We start from the raw sequence: 21,084 nt of genomic DNA, 5'->3' as shown, positions 1-21,084 counted from the left end.
GTTAAAACAAAAGTCCGTAGGACACAGACCTCCGTGAATTGTTGATCTTAATATAGTTAGAGTCAAGTGTTCGATTTTTCCTTCCAAATTGATTCTGTTTTTATTGTAGTACAGCGTAAACTTTCTTGTAAACGTGTTTTGATTTCTCACATTCTTGAATGTGTAACTTTTGTGCCATTTTCGTGCAACTGACGATAGAGTAAACAAAGACCGACGCCATTTCCCGATTGCCGGTAGATGTTGTAAAACAAAGGCCTTCCCATTTCCATAAAGATGGTTCTTTGAAACGTGCAATGACATTGCAACTACATGTGAATGTCGCCGACGTCACATTGCCAAGGCAACGCACAGTTGTGTACGTTCGAACTTCGAATGTAACGGTTCCATTCCTAGTCGTCACAAGTCAGACGTTCTGTTTACGTCCTCACGTTCGATGTATGCTTCTGTTTACTGTACGAAAGCCTTCAAGATGGACAGAGTTCCTAACAGCAGCTTTCAACGTCTACGAAAAATGGTTCTCAGACAAGACTATGTTTCGGGAAGAAGGTTGGAGAAGTTATCTTACCTCATACGCGATGACTTGATAAAACATTATGCGCCACAGGTTATGTAACCGCACTTTTCAACTTCAAATGTGATCCGAAGTTTTTGACCTTGAAATTGTGTTCTAAAGTCTCTAATGTTGTGTTATTTACGGCGGGCCGGCTACTATAGACTTCGTAGAGGTTATCTTGTCTCTGCGTTGGGCGGATTATAGCATGATGCCAAATGTTAAAACAAAAGTCCGTAGGACACAGACCTCCGTGAATTGTTGATCTAAATAGCTTGAGTCAAGTCTTCGATTTTTCCGTACAAATTTCATACTGTTTTTATTGTAGTATAGCGTAAACTTTCTTGTAATCGTCTTTTGATTTCTCACATTCTTGAATTTGTAACTTTTGTGCCATTTTCGTGCAACTGACGGTAGAGTAAACAAAGACCGACGCCATTTTCCGATTGCCGATAGATGTTGTAAAACAAAGGCCGCCATGTTTCCACCAAATCGCCTGAATTAAGAGTTAGATTTTCCGTAGAAACTTTATATTTTTTGCTCTAGTATAGCGTAAACTTTCTTGTAAACATGCTGTAAATTTTTCACATCCTAGAATTCGCTTTTCGTGCAGCGGTAGGGTAAATAATGATGCAATTTTTCCACTTGGTCGGGCAGATTTTCTTGAGAACTTTCCTGTATACTAGTACAGTATGTAGAATGTTTGTATGATTTGTTACCGGTGAATTGTTGCATATTTTTTTCAATAGATCTTTATTTCATTCTTGAAGAAGAAGTGTGTCTTGTCATTACTAAGAGTAAGTGTTTGTGTATCGACAGCCAGTGTAACATGTAATTAAACGAGTTCGCGTTCTAAAAAAAGGCGTACATAGAATCGACGCAAGCATAGATATACTTACAGTGACCGATACATAGTCACATACGGCAAAGTATTCAGTGAAGAGCTTTCATGGCCCCACCGTCTTTCTTATTAGGGTTAGCCTTTACCTTTCCATAAGGATGATTCTTTGTATCGAGCAATGACATTACAACTACATATGAATGTCGCCGACGTCACATTGCCAAGGCAACGCACAGTTGTTTACGTTCGAACTTCGAATGTAACGGTTCCATTCCAAGACGTCACAAGACGTTCTGTTTACGTCCTCACGTTCGATGTATGCTTCTGTTTACTGTACGAAAGCCTTCAAGATGGACAGAGTTCGTAACAGCAGCTTTCAACGTCTACGAAAAATGGTTCTCAGACAAGACTACGTTCCGGGAAGAAGGTTGGAGAAGTAATCTTACCTCATACGTGATGACTTGATAAAACATTATGCGCCACAGGTTATGTAACCGCACTTTTCAACTTCAAATGTGATCCGAAGTTTTTAACCTTGAAATTGTGTTCTAAGGTCTCTAATGTTGTGTCATTTACGGCGGGCCGGCTACTATAGACTTCGTAGAGGTTATCTTGTTTCGGCGTTGGGCGGATTATAGCATGATGCCAAATGTTAAAACAAAAGTCCGTAGGACACAGACCTCCGTGAATTGTTGATCTAAATAGCTTGAGTCAAGTCTTCGATTTTTCCGTACAAATTTCATTCTGTTTTTATTGTAGTATAGCGTAAACTTTCTTGTAATCGTCTTTTGATTTCTCACATTCTTGAATTTGTAACTTTTGTGCCATTTTCGTGCAACTGACGGTAGAGTAAACAAAGACCGACGCCATTTTCCGATTGCTGATAGATGTTGTAAAACAAAGGCCGCCATGTTTCCACCAAATCGCCTGAATTAAGAGTTAGATTTTCCGTAGAAACTTTATATTTTTTGCTCTAGTATAGCGTAAACTTTCTTGTAAACATGCTGTAAATTTTTCACATCCTAGAATTCGCTTTTCGTGCAGCGGTAGGGTAAATAATGATGCAATTTTTCCACTTGGTCGGGCAGATTTTCTTGAGAACTTTCCTGTATACTAGTACAGTATGTAGAATGTTTGTATGATTTGTTACCGGTGAATTGTTGCATATTTTTTTCAATAGATCTTTATTTCATTCTTGAAGAAGAAGTGTGTCTTGTCATTACTAAGAGTAAGTGTTTGTGTATCGACAGCCAGTGTAACATGTAATTAAACGAGTTCGCGTTCTAAAAAAAGGCGTACATAGAATCGACGCAAGCATAGATATACTTACAGTGACCGATACATAGTCACATACGGCAAAGTATTCAGTGAAGAGCTTTCATGGCCCCACCGTCTTTCTTATTAGGGTTAGCCTTTACCTTTCCATAAAGATGATTCTTTGTATCGTGCAATGACATTGCAACTACATGTGAATGTCGCCGACGTCACATTGCCAAGGCAACGCACAGTTGTTTACGTTCGAACTTCGAATGTAACGGTTCCATTCCAAGACGTCACAAGACGTTCTGTTTACGTCCTCACGTTCGGTGTATGCTTCTGTTTACTGTACGAAAGCCTTCAAGATGGACAGAGTTCGTAACAGCAGCTTTCAACGTCTACGAAAAATGGTTCTCAGACAAGACTATGTTTCGGGAATAAGGTTGGAGAAGTTATCTTACCTCATACGTGATGACTTGATAAAACATTATGCGCCACAGGTTATGTAACCGCACTTTTCAACTTCAAATGTGATCCGAAGTTTTTAACCTTGAAATTGTGTTCTAAGGTCTCTAATGTTGTGTCATTTACGGCGGGCCGGCTACTATAGACTTCGTACAGGTTATCTTGTTTCGGCGTTGGGCCGATTACAGCATGATTCCAAATGTTAAAACAAAAGTCCGTAGGACACAGACCTCCGTGAATTGTTGATCTAAATAGCTTGAGTCAAGTCTTCGATTTCTCCGTACAAATTTCATTCTGTTTTTATTGTAGTACAGCGTAAACTTTCTTTTAATCGTGTTTAGATTTCTCACATTCTTGAATTTGTAACTTTTGTGCCATTTTCGTGCAACTGACGGTAGAGTAAACAAAGACCGACGCCATTTTCCGATTGCCGATAGATGTTGTAAAACAAAGGCCGCCATGTTTCCACCAAATCGCCTGAATTAAGAGTTAGATTTTCCGTAGAAACTTTATATTTTTTGCTCTAGTATAGCGTAAACTTTCTTGTAAACATGCTGTAAATTTTTCACATCCTAGAATTCGCTTTTCGTGCAGCGGTAGGGTAAATAATGATGCAATTTTTCCACTTGGTCGGGTAGATTTTCTTGAGAACTTTCCTGTATACTAGTACAGTATGTAGAATGTTTGTATGATTTGTTACCGGTGAATTGTTGCATGTTTTTTTTCAATAGATCTTTATTTCATTCTTGAAGAAGAAGTGTGTCTTGTCATTACTAGTAGTAAGTGTTTGTTTATCGACAGTCAGTGTAACATGTAATTAAACGAGTTCGCGTTGACGTAAAAAAACGCGTACATAGAATCGACGCAAGCATAGATATACTTACAGTGACCGATACATAGTCACATACGGCAAAGCATTCAGTGAAGAGCTTTCATGGCCCCACCGTCTTTCTTATTAGGGTTAGCCTTTACCTTTCCATAAAGATGATTCTTTGTAACGTGCAATGACATTGCAACTACATGTGAATGTCGCCGACGTCACATTGCCAAGGCAACGCACAGTTGTTTACGTTCGAACTTCGAATGTAACGGTTCCATTCCAAGACGTCACAAGACGTTCTGTTTACGTCCTCACGTTCGATGTATGCTTCTGTTTACTGTACGAAAGCCTTCAAGATGGACAGAGTTCGTAACAGCGCTAGCAACTTTCAACGTCTACGTAAAATGGTTTTCAGATAAGATTATGTTTCGGGAATAAGGTTGGAGAAGTAATCTTACCTCATACGTGATGGCTTGATAAAACATTATGCGCCACAGGTTATGTAACCGCACTTTTCAACTTCAAATGTGATCCGAAGTTTTTAACCTTGAAATTGTGTTCTAAGGTCTCTAATGTTGTGTCATCTACGGCGGGCCGGCTACTATAGACTTTGTAGAGGTTATCTTGTTTCTGCGTTGGGCCGATTATAGCATGATTCCAAATGTTGAAACAAAAGTCCGTAGGACACAGACCTCCGTGAAATGTTGATCTAAATAGCTTGAGTCAAGTCTTCGATTTTTCCGTACAAATTTCATTCTGTTTTTATTGTAGTACAGCGTAAAGTTTCTTGTAAACGTGTTTTGATTTCTCACATTCTTGAATTTGTAACTTTTGTGCCATTTTCGTGCAACTGACGGTAGAGTAAATAAAGACCGACGCCATTTTCCGATTGCCGATAGATGTTGTAAAACAAAGGCCGCCATGTTTCCACCAAATCGCCTGAATTAAGAGTTGGATTTTGCGTAGAAACTTTATATTTTTTGTTCTAGTATAGCGTAAACTTTCTTGTAAACCTGCTGTAAATTTTTCACATCCTAGAATTCGCTTTTCGTGCAGCGGTAGGGTAAATAATGATGCAATTTTTCCACTTGGTCGGGTAGATTTTCTTGAGAACTTTCCTGTATACTAGTACAGTTGAATCAAATAGAAGATGAGCGGCACTTCATTTTAGATTGTAAACTTTATGATATAGAAAGAAATGTTCTTTTCAAATGTATTAATGAGAAATTCCCATACTTTGAATATTTAAACGCAACGGATAAATTCATATTTTTGTTGCGTCTAGATAACCCTTGTATAAGAAACATGATCTGTTCATACATCTACACATGTACAAAGAAGCGAGAAGAAGTTGACTTTACTAGATTAGCTGAGCTTATCCCTTTCTTCTACCATGTATGTTTACACAATGTACTGTACATATTTCACCGTATATGTCACTTAGATGTTGGTTAGATTTGTGTTAAACGACCTGTATCTAGCCCCTCGGGGCACGAACATACAATAAAGGTCTTCAATCATCAATCAGTATGTAGAATGTTTGTATGATTTGTTAGCGGTGAATTTTTGCATGTTTTTTTTTCAACAGATCTTTATATCATTCTTGAAGAAGAAGTGTGTCTTGTCATTACTATTAGTACGTGTTTATCGACAGTCAATGTAACATGCAATTAAACAAGTTCGCGTTGAGATGAGTTAGCGCTCAGAAGGTCGACGTAAAAAACGCGTACATAGAATCGACGCAAGCATAAATATACTTACAGTGACCGATGCATAGTCACATATGGCAAAGCATTCAGTGAAGAGCTTTCATGGCCCCACCGTTTTTCTTATTAGGGTTAGCCTTTACCTTTCCATAAAGATGGTTCTTTGGAACGTGAAATGACATTGCAACTACATTATGTGAATGTCGCCGACGTCACATTGCCAAGGCAACGCACAGTTGTGTACTTTCGAACTTCGAATGTAACGGTTACATCCCAAGACGTCACAAGTCAGACGTTCTGTTTACGTCCTCACGTTCGATGTATGCTTCTGTTTACTGTACGAAAGCCTTCAAGATGGACAGAGGTCGTAACAGCGCTAGCAACTTTCAACGTCTACGTAAAATGGTTCTCAGATAAGACTACGTTCCGGGAAGAAGGTTGGAGAAGTAATCTTACCTCATACGTGATGACTTGATAAAACATTATGCGCCACAGGTTATGTAACCGCACCTTTCAACTTCAAATGTGATCCGAAGTTCTTAACCTTGAAATTGTGTTCTAAGGTCTCTAATGTTGTGTCATTTACGGCGGGCCGGCTACTATAGACTTCGTACAGGTTATCTTGTTTCGGCGTTGGGCCGATTACAGCATGATTCCAAATGTTAAAACAAAAGTCCGTAGAACACAGACCTCCGTGAAATGTTGATCTAAATAGCTTGAGTCAAGTCTTCGATTTTTCCGTACAAATTTCATTCTGTTTTTATTGTAGTACAGCGTAAACTTTCTTGTAAACGTCTTTTGATTTCTCACATTCTTGAATTTGTAACTTTTGTGCCATTTTCGTGCAACTGACGGTAGAGTAAACAAAGATCGACGCCATTTTCCGATTGCCGATAGATGTTGTAAAACAAAGGCCGCCATGTTTCCACCAAATCGCCTGAATTAAGAGTTGGATTATCCGTAGAAACTTTATATTTTTTGTTCTAGTATAGCGTAAACTTTCTTGTAAACATGCTGTTAATTTTTCACATCCTAGAATTCGCTTTTCGTGCAGCGGTAGGGTAAATAATGATGCAATTTTTCCACTTGGTCGGGTAGATTTTCTTGAGAACTTTCCTGTATACTAGTACAGTATGTAGAATGTTTGTATGATTTGTTACCGGTGAATTGTTGCATGTTTTTTTTCAATAGATCTTTATTTCATTCTTGAAGAAGAAGTGTGTCTTGTCATTACTAGTAGTAAGTGTTTGTTTATCGACAGTCAGTGTAACATGTAATTAAACGAGTTCGCGTTGACGTAAAAAAACGCGTACATAGAATCGACGCAAGCATAGATATACTTAAAGTGACCGATACATAGTCACATACGGCAAAGTATTCAGTGAAGAGCTTTCATGGCCCCACCGTCTTTGTTATTAGGGTTAGCCTTTACCTTTCCATAAAGATGATTCTTTGTATCGAGCAATGACATTGCAACTACATGTGAATGTCGCCGACGTCACATTGCCAAGGAAACGCACAGTTGTTTACGTCCGAACTTCGAATGTAACGGTTCCATTCCAAGACGTCACAAGACGTTCTGTTTACGTCCTCACCGTCGATATATGCTTCTGTTTACTGTACGAAAGCCTTCAAGTTCGACAGAGTTCGTAACAGCGCTAGCAGCTTTCAACGTCTACGAAAAATGGTTCTCAGACAAGACTATGTTTCGGGAAGAAGGTTGGAGAAGTAATCTTACCTCATACGTGATGACTTGATAAAACATTATGCGCCACAGGTTATGTAACCGCACTTTTCAACTTCAAATGTGATCCGAAGTTTTTAACCTTGAAATTGTGTTCTAAGGTCTCTAATGTTGTGTCATTTACGGCGGGCCGGCTACTATAGACTTTGTAGAGGTTATCTTGTTTCGGCGTTGGGCCTATTACAGCATGATTCCAAATGTTAAAACAAAAGTCCGTAGGACACAGACCTCCGTCAAATGTTGATCTAAATAGCTTGAGTCAAGTCTTCGATTTCTCCGTACAAATTTCATTCTGTTTTTATTGTAGTACAGCGTAAATTTTCTTGTAAACGTGTTTTGATTTCTCACATTCTTGAATTTGTAACTTTTGTGCCATTTTCGTGCAACTGACGGTAGAGTAAACAAAGACCGACGCCATTTTCCGATTGCCGATAGATGTTGTAAAACAAAGGCCGCCATGTTTCCACCAAATCGCCTGAATTAAGAGTTGGATTTTCCGTAGAAACTTTATATTTTTTGGTCTAGTATAGCGTAAACTTTCTTGGAAACATGCTGTAAATTTTTCACATCCTAGAATTCGCTTTTCGTGCAACGGTAGGGTAAATAATAATGCAATTTTTTCGCTTGGTCGGCCGGGTAGATTTTCTTCAGAACTTTCCTGTATACTAGTACAGTATGTAGAATGTTTGTATAATTTGTTACCGATGAATTGTTGCATGTTTTTTCAATAGATCTTTATTTCATTTTTGAAGAAGTGTGTCTTGTCATTACTAGTAGTACGTGTTTATCGACAGTAAGTGTAACATGTAATTAAACAAGTTCGCGTTGAGATGAGTTAGCGCTCAGAAGGTCGACCGAAAAAGCATGGCATAAATATACTTACAATAACCGATACATAGTCACATACGGCAAAGCATTCAGTGAAGAATCTTTCATGGCCCCACCGTTTTTCCTGTTAGTGTTAGCCTTTCCCTTTCCATAAAAACATTGCAACTACATGTGAATGTCGCCGACGTCACATTGCCAAGGCAACGCAAAGTTGTGTACGTTCGAACTTCGAATGTAACGGTTACATTCCAAGACGTCACAAGTCAGACGTTCCTTGTTTACGTCCTCACGTTCGATGTTTGCTTCTGTTTACTGTACGAAAGCCTTCAAGATGTACAGAGATCGTAACAGCAGCTTTCAACGTCTACGAAAAATGGTTCTCAGGCAAGACTATGTTTCGGGAAGAAGGTTGGAGAAGTTATCTTACCTCATATGCGATGACTTGATAAAACATTATGCACCACAGGTTATGTAACTGCACTTTTCAACTTCAAATGTGATCCGAAGTTTTTGACCTTGAAATTGTGTTCTAAAGTCTCTAATGTTGTGTCATTTACGGCGGGCCGGCTACTATAGACTTCGTACAGGTTATCTTGTCTCTGCGTTGGGCGGATTATAGCATGATGCCAAATGTTAAAACAAAAGTCCGTAGGACACAGACCTCCGTGAATTGTTGATCTTAAAGGCATCCAGAGCATTTTATGTGGCTTGAAAATTGGAAATATTCTAGTTGCTGTAATCTTTATGAAATTGTCATTTAATGCCACTGTTTACCACATTTGCGTGATGATTACATGTCACAAGCGCTCAAAAGCCACGCGAAAATAAGCTACACAATTACCCCTTTAGTTTCACGCGCCTAGTGTAATTAGATTGAAACAGAACTCAAAACGGTTTTTTCGTCGGTAATGGACCGTTCCTGTCGAACACCATATAGAACCCCCTGTTCTATTTGGAACACCTCCGTCAAAAACAGCGCTAGTGGGACAGAAATGACAAGCAGAAATGACAATGCATATCTGGGACAGATATCTCACTGCATTGGCTACATGAATACCCAAGAAAAAAACGAAATTAAAAAGAAAATATCTCGGGCACTCAAGGGGACGGAGCTTACGTAACACATTGCCAACTACTACCAAGTCCGTCTCTCATGTACTTGTGCGTTATTCCTGTGTTCGACTGGAACGGTCAGTTCTCTGCAAGTTCCGGCGACGGGACGTCACATTCCAAGAAGTCGGAAAATTTGAGAACAAAAACGGCGGCGCTGACAGCGCTTGGATTTTTTTTTTAGTGCTCAACACACAGCGACATCGCATCTTTGCTCCTTGAATATCGATATGTAATGGTATAGTGTTATTGAAACTTACTATGTGTAGAAATGGCTAAAAACTGGAGTTTTTTAATTTGAGTTTGAAGCCATAAAGTGCTCTGGGTGCCTTTAATATAGCTTGAGTCAAGTGTTCGATTTTTCCTTCCAAATTGATTCTTTTTTTATTGTAGTACAGCGTAAACTTTCTTGTAAACGTGTTTTGATTTCTCACATTCTTGAATTTGTAACTTTTGTGCCATTTTCGTGCAACTGACGGTAGAGTAAACAAAGACCAACGCCATTTCCCGATTGCCGGTAGATGTTGTAAAACAAAGGCCGCCATGTTTCCACCAAATCGCCTGAATTAAGAGTTGGATTTTCCGTAGAAACTTTATATTTTTTGTTCTAGTATAGCGTAAACTTTCTTGGAAACATGCTGTCAATTTTTCACATCCTAGAATTCGCTTTTCGTGCAACGGTAGGGTAAATAATGATGTAATTTTTTCGCTTGGTCGGCCGGGTAGATTTTCTTCAGAACTTTCCTGTATACTAGTACAGTATGTAGTATTGTTGCATGTTTTTTCAATAGATCTTTATTTCATTCTTGAAGAAGAAGTGTGTCTTGTCATTACTAGTAGTACGTGTTTATCGACAGTCAGTGTAACATGTAAACAAGTTCGCGTTGAGATGAGTTAGCGCTCAGAAGGTCGACCGAAAAAACGCGTACATAGAATCGATGCAAGCATAAATATACTTACAATAACCGATACATAGTCACATACGGCAAAGCATTCAGTGAAGAATCTTTCATGGCCCCACCGTTTTACCTGTTAGTGTTAGCCTTTCCCTTTCCATAAAGATGGTTCTTTGAAACGTGCAATGACATTGCAACTACATGTGAATGTCGCAGACGTCACATTGCCAAGGCAACGCACAGTTGTGTACGTTCGAACTTCGAATGTAACGGTTACATTCCAAGACGTCACAAGTCAGACGTTCCTTGTTTCCGTCCTCACGTTCGATGTTTGCTTCTGTTTACTGTACGAAAGCCTTCAAGATGGACAGAGTTCCTAACACCACCTTTCAACGTCTACGAAAAATTGTTCTCAGACAAGACTGTGTTTCGGGAAGAAGGTTGGAGAAGTTATCTTACCTCATACGCGATGACTTGATAAAACATTATGCACCACAGGTTATGTAACCGCACTTTTCAACTTCAAATGTGATCCGAAGTTTTTGACCTTCAGAAAGTGTGTTTCTAAGCTCTTCCAATGTTGTGTCATTTACGGTGGTCTATTATAGACTTCGTAGAGGTTATCTTACTTCTGTTTTGGGACGATCATAGCATGATTCCAAATGTTAAAACAATAGTCCGTAGGACACAGACTTTCGTGTAATGTTGATCTAAATAGCCTGAGTCAAGTGTTCGATTTTTCCGTACAAAATTGATTCTGTTTTTATTGTAACGTTGGGTAACATAAATTCGGGATTTTTCCGATAATGGTTGACTGAAATCAATCTAGCAGAACAATAAACCATCCTTTTTTTCTATTATTCTGTCAGTATCATGTACTATCTTTGCACTAATCATATATATGGTAGATTTTGTCTCTAGTCGTGCTGACACCATAATATTTCAACTTGAAACTACCCTCCGCCGCACGCACAATGACGGTGCTGTCGGACAGGGGTGAACATAAAGAAGATTCGTCTTTTTTTGAATATCTTACCGCTAATTATATTTTATACAGCAGCTATTCGTTCCATCCTTGGCTTGAGGAGAGTGCTATGGATATAGACGTGTCCAAGTAAAAAAAAATACACGAAAAAACGGCAGTACCACACACATCAGGCCTTCTAACATCCCGTTTGTTGAGTCGGTAGAACGTCACTCAAAGTTCATCCCCACCGTCATGGAAATTTGTACATTATTCATCGGGGCGTTAGCTGGATGCAGTAGAAATGGTAATACTGCTATGTCCATGTGTTTCTGCTTGTGCTAAGAGCAAACTTTGAGGAAAATATCGCCATCAGTCCACTATCACACACAACATTTAGACAAAAAAGTGTTCCTCGCAAACGTTTGTCGTCTGCCGAATAGCAGGATTCTGGGTAACGAATATGGCGGCGGGAAAATTCACCGTAGTGCCGTAGCCATTGGTTGTAGTAACAAAGAGGCGTTTTGATGATTAATCACACTTAGAGTCCAGTTATAGGTTAGCAAAAGAGATTATAAGTTGTATTGTAAATAATTGTGTTGAGAAGGAAGCGGATGTGACATTTGTCTTATAAACCAGCGAACAACTATGTAGTATATTCTCCCACGAAGCCCTCAGACTGTGACAATAAGGGACGGAGAGTTTTTGACGCAGCCAACTTCTAATGCATGGTTATCGAAGCTTTTCAGACAGTGTTCTGAATACGTTAGTCTGTCAAGTTTGCATTTCTAGCGGTATTACTGATGTTGCATCTAGCACATATCCCTAAATACCCCGTTTTCGAAAAATCCCGAATCTAAGTACCCCGCGAATTTATGTTACCCAACGTTAGCACAGCGTAAACTTTAAATAAATATTTTACACTAGATTTTGTATCTATGCATTGTAAGGCTTTTCAGTCATCCCTGCCAAAGTTTTATAGCTGATGTTGAAACGCCATGTACTCTAGTGACTAGTGATAGTACCTCAGCCACCCCGCCTCCATCCACTGTCACAAACTGCCTGCGTCCCATCATGATTCTATGGTACTGGAGCGCCATCAAGTAAAACTGAATTGAATTGAATTGAAAAAGTGAAGTGACGTTATCTTAGCGAGCACTAGTAGCAGCTGGGCACAGTCAAGGGAGGGAGTTAGCGACTGGAAGCTAGATATTCAATCTTTCAATATTGGAAAAGGTTAATATTGTTTCTCAATGATTATGCAGATCAAGTTCTTGTTTGCACAATTTACCTCCGCTCTGCTCCACTTTGGCTGTATGGATCAAAAGCGACCTCTATTCATCGTCAGTTCTGCAGCAAAAAAAGTTCCAAATCGCACTTTACACAACACATCACAATTTTCATATGCGAGGACTGCAACAGCGACCGTTATTCATGGGCTGGACTGTACAGCCAACACAAAAGACCGACGTCTTCTTAGGCCAAGGAGGTTAAAATACGACAAATGGTCATGATGACTAAAGCAGATTGTCACGTTAACGCACGTCGACCTGCAATGATTACTACGCCAGCTAGGGGTCCCCACTACCACGTCCGTTGATGAGACCCAACGACACAAACGGGAGTATTTTCCCAACAGCTGAGCAGCTACATGTAGGAGATGCAACTCGGTTGCTTGAATTTTTGTCGAAGGAAGGCAAGTCATATAGCTATTGAACAGAATGAATGTAAACAATCACTGCGGTATGATAGGAGTAGGATTTCAGATAGAGGCAAACCTAACACACTAATCCTTGAGTGTAGTCAGACTTTTGTCAGGAACTCGCCTCTTTCGCAATATCCTTACTACCGTACATTAAAATGTATGGCAAGGTTACCAGTGGAAGTATTTTGTACCTCAAAATACAAGCCAAAAGATGCAAAAAAAAAGGAAAGAGTGATTCCCGATTGTGAACTATGGTGACACATCTGCTTGGAAAATGACACACATGTACCGATTTCGCTAATGAGGTTAAACGTCACGACCAATCACAGCGCAACCCTGACGTCATTTCCGCCAGCGCCATTTCTGAACAGACCAAGAGAGAAGACTGATGAGCAGGTAACTTCATTGTTACTGTAATTTTCTGTTCTCTAAATCACCGCCGATGTTGTAATGTTCTGGTTACCCAACAACTCAAAACGACGCCGGGATTCATGTACACGTAGCGTTGCCTTGGTCATCACGAAATCTGAAACTTAGGCAGAAGTAACATGTGACTGAAAATAATTCATGTCCCAGAAGTTTATTCAGCCTTGGTGCCATTCTTTTTAGCTTTACTCCGCTCTCTCGGTCGCTCCCATAGCCAAAAACTATTTAGCTACGGGACCGAGCTAGAGAACGGAGTAAAGCTAAAAAAGATGGCACCAGGCTAGAAGTTTATATACGATTACGTATCTGCGTAGAACTTGACATAATTTTTCATCGACAAAGACTTGATCTTTCCAAGGAGCTTCATCTTTCAAAGTCCAGAATCTAGGTAAGTTTTTGTGCAGTTCAACTTTGTTTCAGGACTTTCTAAAACCATTCTCAAATGTCCTTGCTAAAACCAGAGAGGGGTTAAAGAGGTTAACCTAAAACTTGTAACTTTTTTCTTGTGCAAACAGAAAATAATTTGGATTTGGCTATTGATGATATGCTCGGAAAACATAACGATTTAGTGGCTAAACATTTGCTTTGAAACTACTGCCCCCTAGCAACTTTGTGATGAAGTGGATCTCCTGTTCCCTGCTATCTGAGCTGGCAACTCGATGAAATCCTCCGATTCATAACGATACCTGTGGCTGTGGAATCCACAGTGTGGATGTAAACTGAGAGAGGTTTCATGATACCCTGGGGGGTAAGGGGAAAACCCTGTATAGGTACCCGTACCCGTATACCTGTATAGGTATACCGGTATACCCCATTTGGGGCCCCAACAAGCCAGGAAACACGCTATGACGGCCGCCATATGGGGCACCCAGAACGGCTGTATTTTAAGTTCGTACGGAGCGCCTGTCAGAACTAAACCTGTTCTGAAAAGAAATAGAAAAAACACTCAAACTATCAACCTTTCCGCATGTCATTATCTTCAGATGCAATACTCATGATCTGTTTGGCTGGAGCTGCCAGTAAACCTGCGTAAAACCTACAGGAAACGCCCGGTTCTCGATGCACGGAAGGTCCGCCATGACACATGTGCGAATTAGCCGCTTTAATAGACGGAAAGTAACCACTTTATTGCGACACAAACATTACGGCCATTCGGCGTGATTTGTCTGAATATGCCGTGCTCGGTCTCTGTCTTTAGCGTGAGGGTTTTCCTTATTAAACCTTTTCAGAACGGGTTCAGTTGAAAGGTCTCCGAGATCGGTGCTCGCACGTTCTGACAGGAGCTCCGTACGAACTTCACAAATTCCGTCACAGTTCCAAAACTCCGTCCTTCATAGAAATCAAAAGATCGTAAAATATGATTGTTCAGCTATTTTCTGACCGAGTATAGTCTGGGTGCCCCATATGGCGGCCGTCATAGCGTGTTTCCTGGCTTGTTGGGGCCCCAAATGGGGTATATCGGTATACCCATACGGGGACCTATACGGGTACGGGTACCTATACAGGGTTTTCCCCTTACCCTACCCTGGGGTCTTTTTCTTAGGTTACATGTACGTGACTCTCAGTTTGAAGCTTCCCGTTAACGGTTTGGAGTATTTGGTTACATATTAAAACAATGATGCATAACTATAAAGGCAATAAACCTTAGTCTGACACTTTTAAGCATATACACCGTAGAAAGGTGACAATGAACAAAAGTATTATTGTGTATGCAGTTTTCACTGTCATTACTACATGTGTGGCGCTCTTACTAATGTCCGTAGTCTGTACCCCCACCTATAATGTCCGTACCCCCACCTGAAGCGTCCATACCACCATTTTAATGGTCCTTTCCTAAAGCAGCCAGAGTAGTTTAAATGTCACTATTGCAGCATACCAAAATGCCATTTAAATCATTGCTATCATAAAAACAGTTGCTGATTTAATGTTTTTCTCAAAATGGAGAATGATGGCTTCTGTGGTGCTCAAATGACCACTTCTGTGTAGCATCATTTGTGTAACACGTGTGCGAGGACTCAACACGACAACAGTGGCGATTAAGGAGCAGGCGGGTTTATTACAACATTACTCGAGGAACAAAGATGGCGAACAAAGCCATGCAGTCAACCTAGTGACGTCATGGGTTATCGGACCATACCAATAATAACATAGGGTTGGCGTAGGAGGTCATGGGAAGACAACACTCGCACAAGTCATAACAAAATGTTTCTTATTCTATTAGTTATAGCCCTTTGGCCAATCTGCCCTTCCTCCCAATCCTTTCATCTTATTCCACCCGGCAAGAAGCCAACTTTTGAAATTAAAGAACACCAATCTTTACTGGAAGCTTTAGTTTGGGGCTTGCAAGATAAGACGTCAAGACATTAAAACTTTGCTGCAATAGAAGACTGCCTTTTCTACTTTTGATGGCATTTTCAAATCTACCAGACCATCTGCATTTTGCAATAAGTCAGATGATATTGAATCCTTATGAAGGTTTCTATTTTACAGTGAGCAGGATCTGCTGTGACATACGCATGTATCACACGGTAGGATATTGGATTTCAAGCTCTGCTTTTCTTCCGTGATGCAAGATGACCTCAGGGTAATATCACTAAGGTGATGCTCAAGCAGAGATAACAAATTGCATCAAAACCTGCTGCTTCTATAAACTCTTTCTTTATTGCTGCCCATTATTCCATACCAGCTGCTGATGTGCCAATAACTACAAGTGTGATCAGGTATTTTACAACGGTAACCTGACCTGTGACCTGTAGGCTCTCCCGCGCCCGTCTCTCGTTATTACACGTTGTTATTATCAATCCTGACGCTACCGTGTAGCGCCGCATCGTTAATACGCAACTTTTACAAGCATGTCTGCTCAGCTGTCTGAAGATAACAGGTGTCTGGAAACTTGGACTGAGTTAGGAAATGTTCCTCATCGACAATAGGCAAAGTAGTGGTCAATGGCGTCGATAAATCTGAAATAGATTATTAATGCACAGATGGAAGTTGGAAGTACATTCATTATGAGTATTATTAGTATTAATGGTGTCTTGTTGTAGTCACCCATATACTGACATTTGTTCCTTTTGGTTTTGAGATTTCATGTTACTTTTGTTAACATTATGTTGCATCGTTCGATGTTGAGTTTACTCAAACCATGAAGTGGTTGTCCTCTTTGAATCAGCTAGTCCCCTTCAAAGGTTTTTCAACATTATTAACTTTGACATTGATGGAAGAAAAGATCAAATCCAAAGTTCAAACTTAAAATATTCTTTGAAGCCAGGCTGTTGAAATCTCCTTAGAGAAACTTCAATGATTAAGTCTCTTTACGACAACTGGGTTGGCTTAGTCAAGATTGATTTCTAGTTGGTGCTGAGAGTCTTCGAGCCATCTTCGATTATCGGCTTAGTCCCAAAGCTTCTTTGTCACCAAGGAAACTCAGAGTGGGCCACTTCATCAATCTCCCTTGGGTCATGTCATCACATGAAAAGTTTGCAACAGAAGCAAGAAACTGGAGCTAGTCTTTTATCGGCTTATCAAGATAAGTGGAGGAACATGCCTGTAGCAGATTATTTATCCTGACAACATCTGGTATAAGGTGCTATGAACTGTGTTTTCTCAGGAAGACAAATGGAGTGAGATATTGTGTTTAATCTGATCACTCTGTGATAGTGCAGGGTTACCCCAGTACAGGGGAGTCTCCTGGCACCACCACAAAGTCCTGTCTCCGGGATATAATTAGAAGAAGAATCCCACTTCGCTGCAATTCCACTGGGAAATGGTGGTAAAGATTTAATCAATACTTGATGCATCTCTGGCAAGAATTTGTTCATGATCGCTGGTGAAGGGTAAGAAAAAGTACATTACTGAAATCATATACCGAAGCAAACTTCACAAAAAACAATTTCACAAAACACTGAGACTGAGCTGGATCCTACATCTGCTTGAGGATTAATGATGATCAATGATGATGATGAGGATTACTGATGAGGAGGAGGAGGATTAATGATGATGATGATGATGAAGAAGAAGAATGACAGACCAGGTCATTGTTAGCCGATTCAACATTCACCAGTTACATGTACCTTTCAGTTAACAGTGCTGTCAACCTGGGATCCAAATCCCTTAGTTATCATTCCTAGCCACTGACTGTATTACATACACAGTATCAGACCTCTAGATACAGATGTATGTGCATTGTGCAAGTAAAAAAACTGGATTAGAATCATTTTGATGCAGAAGCTGTGTTGTGCACCTATACACTCGATGTAACAAAGTCAATGTTTGAATCTGTGGCAAGCTCAGCATTACTATAATTTAGTTTCGATATTTTAATCCTTTTCAGACATTTTCAAGTACATAGATGGACAGTTACTGGTGACTTGAAAACTTTCCACTTTATTCTCTTTCATTCTGTACAATGTACGTGTACAGCATAAAATGAGTGGAAACAAGGACCCTCGAATACCTAGAAAATATTACCCAGGCCACATGTACAAAACTAGACTGACTAATCACATGTTTATCCACATCTGCATGTATATGCTAAGCAGAAGCACCATGATGAGGTACTCATCTTTCAAAGAGGCTCCGATTCATCCAGACAGCTACATATCCTCATCAGTTTCCCCTGGGGATCAATTACTTAGTTCCTGGATCGTTATAGTGTGGTTGTAGCTTTCAATTTCTCATGAACAGTTACAAGTTAACTGAGGATTTCTGCAGGGCGGTCGGTAAGTGTGCCTCAGGGGTGGATGAGGATGATACACCATCCAACCTGCATGTTCCTCATCTCTTGTGATGAACGGGGTCATCAGACATCACGTGAGGACAGTGAAAATTTCCCCTTAGAGCAGAATGCCGGTGGTGCATCTTTAGTCTGCGTTAGCTTCAGAAGTTGTGGTTTTACAGAAAGAAAGTTTTGAGTGACCATTGTCAAGATGGAGAAAGTTTGTAACCTAGCATACAAATAGGCTTGTTTTATCTTTATGTTTTGCTTCATCTATACTCCCAACTCCCAACAATCAGTGGGAAGCAGATGTAAGCCAACAAGGCTGGCATCCAATTGGAAGCTACTTTCTGCTGGTTAGATCTTACGGCTTGCTATTAAGTCTTTCCCCTCAGCTTGAGGGTCCATTCATCAGAAGAATAATACCTCAGCCAAGGCCTGACAACGAAAATCATCCATGTAGGATATCTTTGTGTTATAGTGTAGTTGTCCACTGTGTTCTGCTGCTGCAGTAGTATGGACACCCTGCAGCTGCAATCTTCAACACTCTCTACTTTGTCCTGTTCGCCGCAAGCTCCCTTAGCTCCCGCAGTTTTCTTTCTGACAGCAATGGTCCTTGTCCTCTTTCTTTCAGATATGCCCTCAGTAGACTCAGTAAGTTTTTGCAGTGTCTTCCTTTACTTGATCTGTATCTATTAGATCCAGTCAAGGCGAAGTTCAAAGCCTGCTGTGCAGGTGTGTCGGTCAGCATTCTTAGAATGTGTCCAAACATGGACCACCTTGCAAGTTTCACTTTTTTTTTCACTTTGAGTTTAAGTATTTAGGAACTAATGGTGAAAATATAATGGTTCCCATTCTAGCACAGTTAGATATAATCTAGTCCTCTTCTTCTCTTCTATTGAGAGAAAATGTGGTTAGTATTTTTGTCACATCTCAGTACTCTCACCCGTAGGATAAAGCAGTTTATTAAAAGTTTGTCTCACTTGCACGTCCCTTTGGTGACATATGAGAGTGTCTGTATGTAGATATTGTCTGCACATGTACACGAAGACTTGATGATGGATGTTACGTACGGAGACCTTGCCACTTGAAGCTACAGGAAGAACTACACTGCAATCATTAATCTATGCAGATGGTGAGGCCAACAGTTTTAAGCTGACTTTGATGTATATAGGAAATTTCATCATCCCAATAGGTCACAATGTGATATTTGGGAAAGTTATGCAACCAAAACGATTATTAGTCTTTCATATTATCTCATGCCAAAGGCACAACCAATGAAATCCCTTGGGGTATGTACTTCAATTTATTTTTTAGAATCTGATGTTGATGATTTAGGACGAAACATTCTAATTTTATTACAGGCTGGCATGTATAAAGCAACGTTGATGTATGCACTGGAGTACATGTATACAATGTCATGTATGTATGAGTACGTATGAGTATGAGTACATGTAATATGTATGAGTTTGTATATGTACGAGTGGTTGCCATAGCCTAGATCTGTTCAAAATGTTTCTAATCAACCTATTCATCAACTTTTCAGACAGCTGAGTGGTAGTTTAAAACAGGCTTACCACTAAAGAAAGTTACATATAAAGTGGAAAATTCATGCAGCTGTTGAAATGTTTCCTTCTTTCGAGCATGCTGGAGTCACTCCAGAAAATTAAAGGCCCGGCAAAGCAGCAAGAAAAGCTGAAAAACTGGTGGAAGGGGTTCAGACCATTTCTGAAAACAGCATACAAGTTGTAGGTGTAAAACTTAGATACTCTAAATTCAGGGATCTAGTTTTGTGGTGAGGTTTTTGCAGTCTTCTAATCTAAGTTTGCAAAAATGCATATTCACAGTGTCATGTCTGTAAAGGCATGGCAAAAATAAAACCACAGCAACTGTTTCAAGCTTAACAGTATTTGTGACAGGTTCAATTGATTCTCTGTCTGAGCCACCCATATATGAACAACTCTATTGCCTTAATTGCTGACAATAAGGTTATGCATGTAGTTACCATAAAGACATCACCATAAGAAGCCATGATCATTATCAGTAATGTCCCGCTGTGTGTTGTTCCATTGCCGGAGATCAGAGAGCTCTCCGTAGACCGCTGAAGTCGCACAGCTTTAGGACACTTTGCGCCATGAGTGCCAATCAACACTGAACTGTATCACCCTGATCCCTCCTCTCCCCCCCAGTGCTGCGTTATGGGCAGTTGTAAATGAGATTGGAATTGACTCAGGGCTGATTTCGATTCAATATCATGGCCATCCAGCGAAAACAGAGATAGCTATCACACAGTTTAATGGACACCGTGATACTGTAGCCTGTGTCTTGGTTTATGGGCGATGCATTTGAAGGGGCACTTAGATAATTGGTTTTGTAGGAAAAAGAATTGGGATGGTCAAAGGGTTATTGGATTTGGATATCCCCACACTGCCCTGTGGTGCAATTCACCACTCCATGACAATGATTGTTTTTACCTTCGGGCGAGCACAAATTGTCAGACTTTCCATGCCGGGTTCCCATTGGTTGGTGGTATTGATTTTTATATCACACCCCCTCGGGGTAGAGATGGTGGATTTGTCCGTGTAACACCAGTGCTTGTTCAGGAAGAGATGTCCTTTATTGGCCATGAAGCTGGGCTTTTCTATCAGATAACTGTTACGTAAAATGGCGAGGCTTTCTGTCGACAGGTCCCTTTAGCATTTAGCTGTAACTGTGCGTGCATGTATCTAGGAATACTGGACAGCTGTATCTAAACAATGTGTGACATGAAGTTTTTTATCATGTAACTAATTTGTCTCTTTTTGGTTGTGATATATATCATTACGCCTGGCAGACCGTAATAAGAGGACCAAGGGGTCAGTACCTGGCCTGAGCATTTAGGCAGGTACACATACATCAGTAAGTAAAAAACTTAGTGTGTGTGAGGTTTCAAACTCCAGCACTCTACGCATGTCTAGAAGGACTTTGATCTGTATAAAAGCACATTGTCACAAATAATTGATACTGTACTCAAATCTATAATAATTTACTGCAAGCTATGATAATCGCCAACTGTGTC

General features: G+C 40.1%; 1 long non-coding RNA gene across 1 annotated transcript in view; it reads left to right on the top strand.

Moving 5' to 3' along the window:
• The first annotated feature begins 13,278 nt into the window (after positions 1-13,278).
• LOC136435455 (uncharacterized) overlaps positions 13,279-21,084 on the top strand; it is a 242,786-nt gene continuing 234,980 nt past the window's right edge. The window contains exon 1 of the long non-coding RNA XR_010755844.1: positions 13,279-13,700. This is a non-coding gene — a long non-coding RNA (uncharacterized lncRNA). The remainder of the gene's footprint in view (positions 13,701-21,084) is intronic.

This window comes from Branchiostoma lanceolatum, chromosome 5, assembly GCF_035083965.1.
Source record: "Branchiostoma lanceolatum isolate klBraLanc5 chromosome 5, klBraLanc5.hap2, whole genome shotgun sequence".
NCBI classification, from domain to species: domain Eukaryota; kingdom Metazoa; phylum Chordata; class Leptocardii; order Amphioxiformes; family Branchiostomatidae; genus Branchiostoma; species Branchiostoma lanceolatum.
This window is presented reverse-complemented; position numbering and strand designations above follow the sequence as displayed.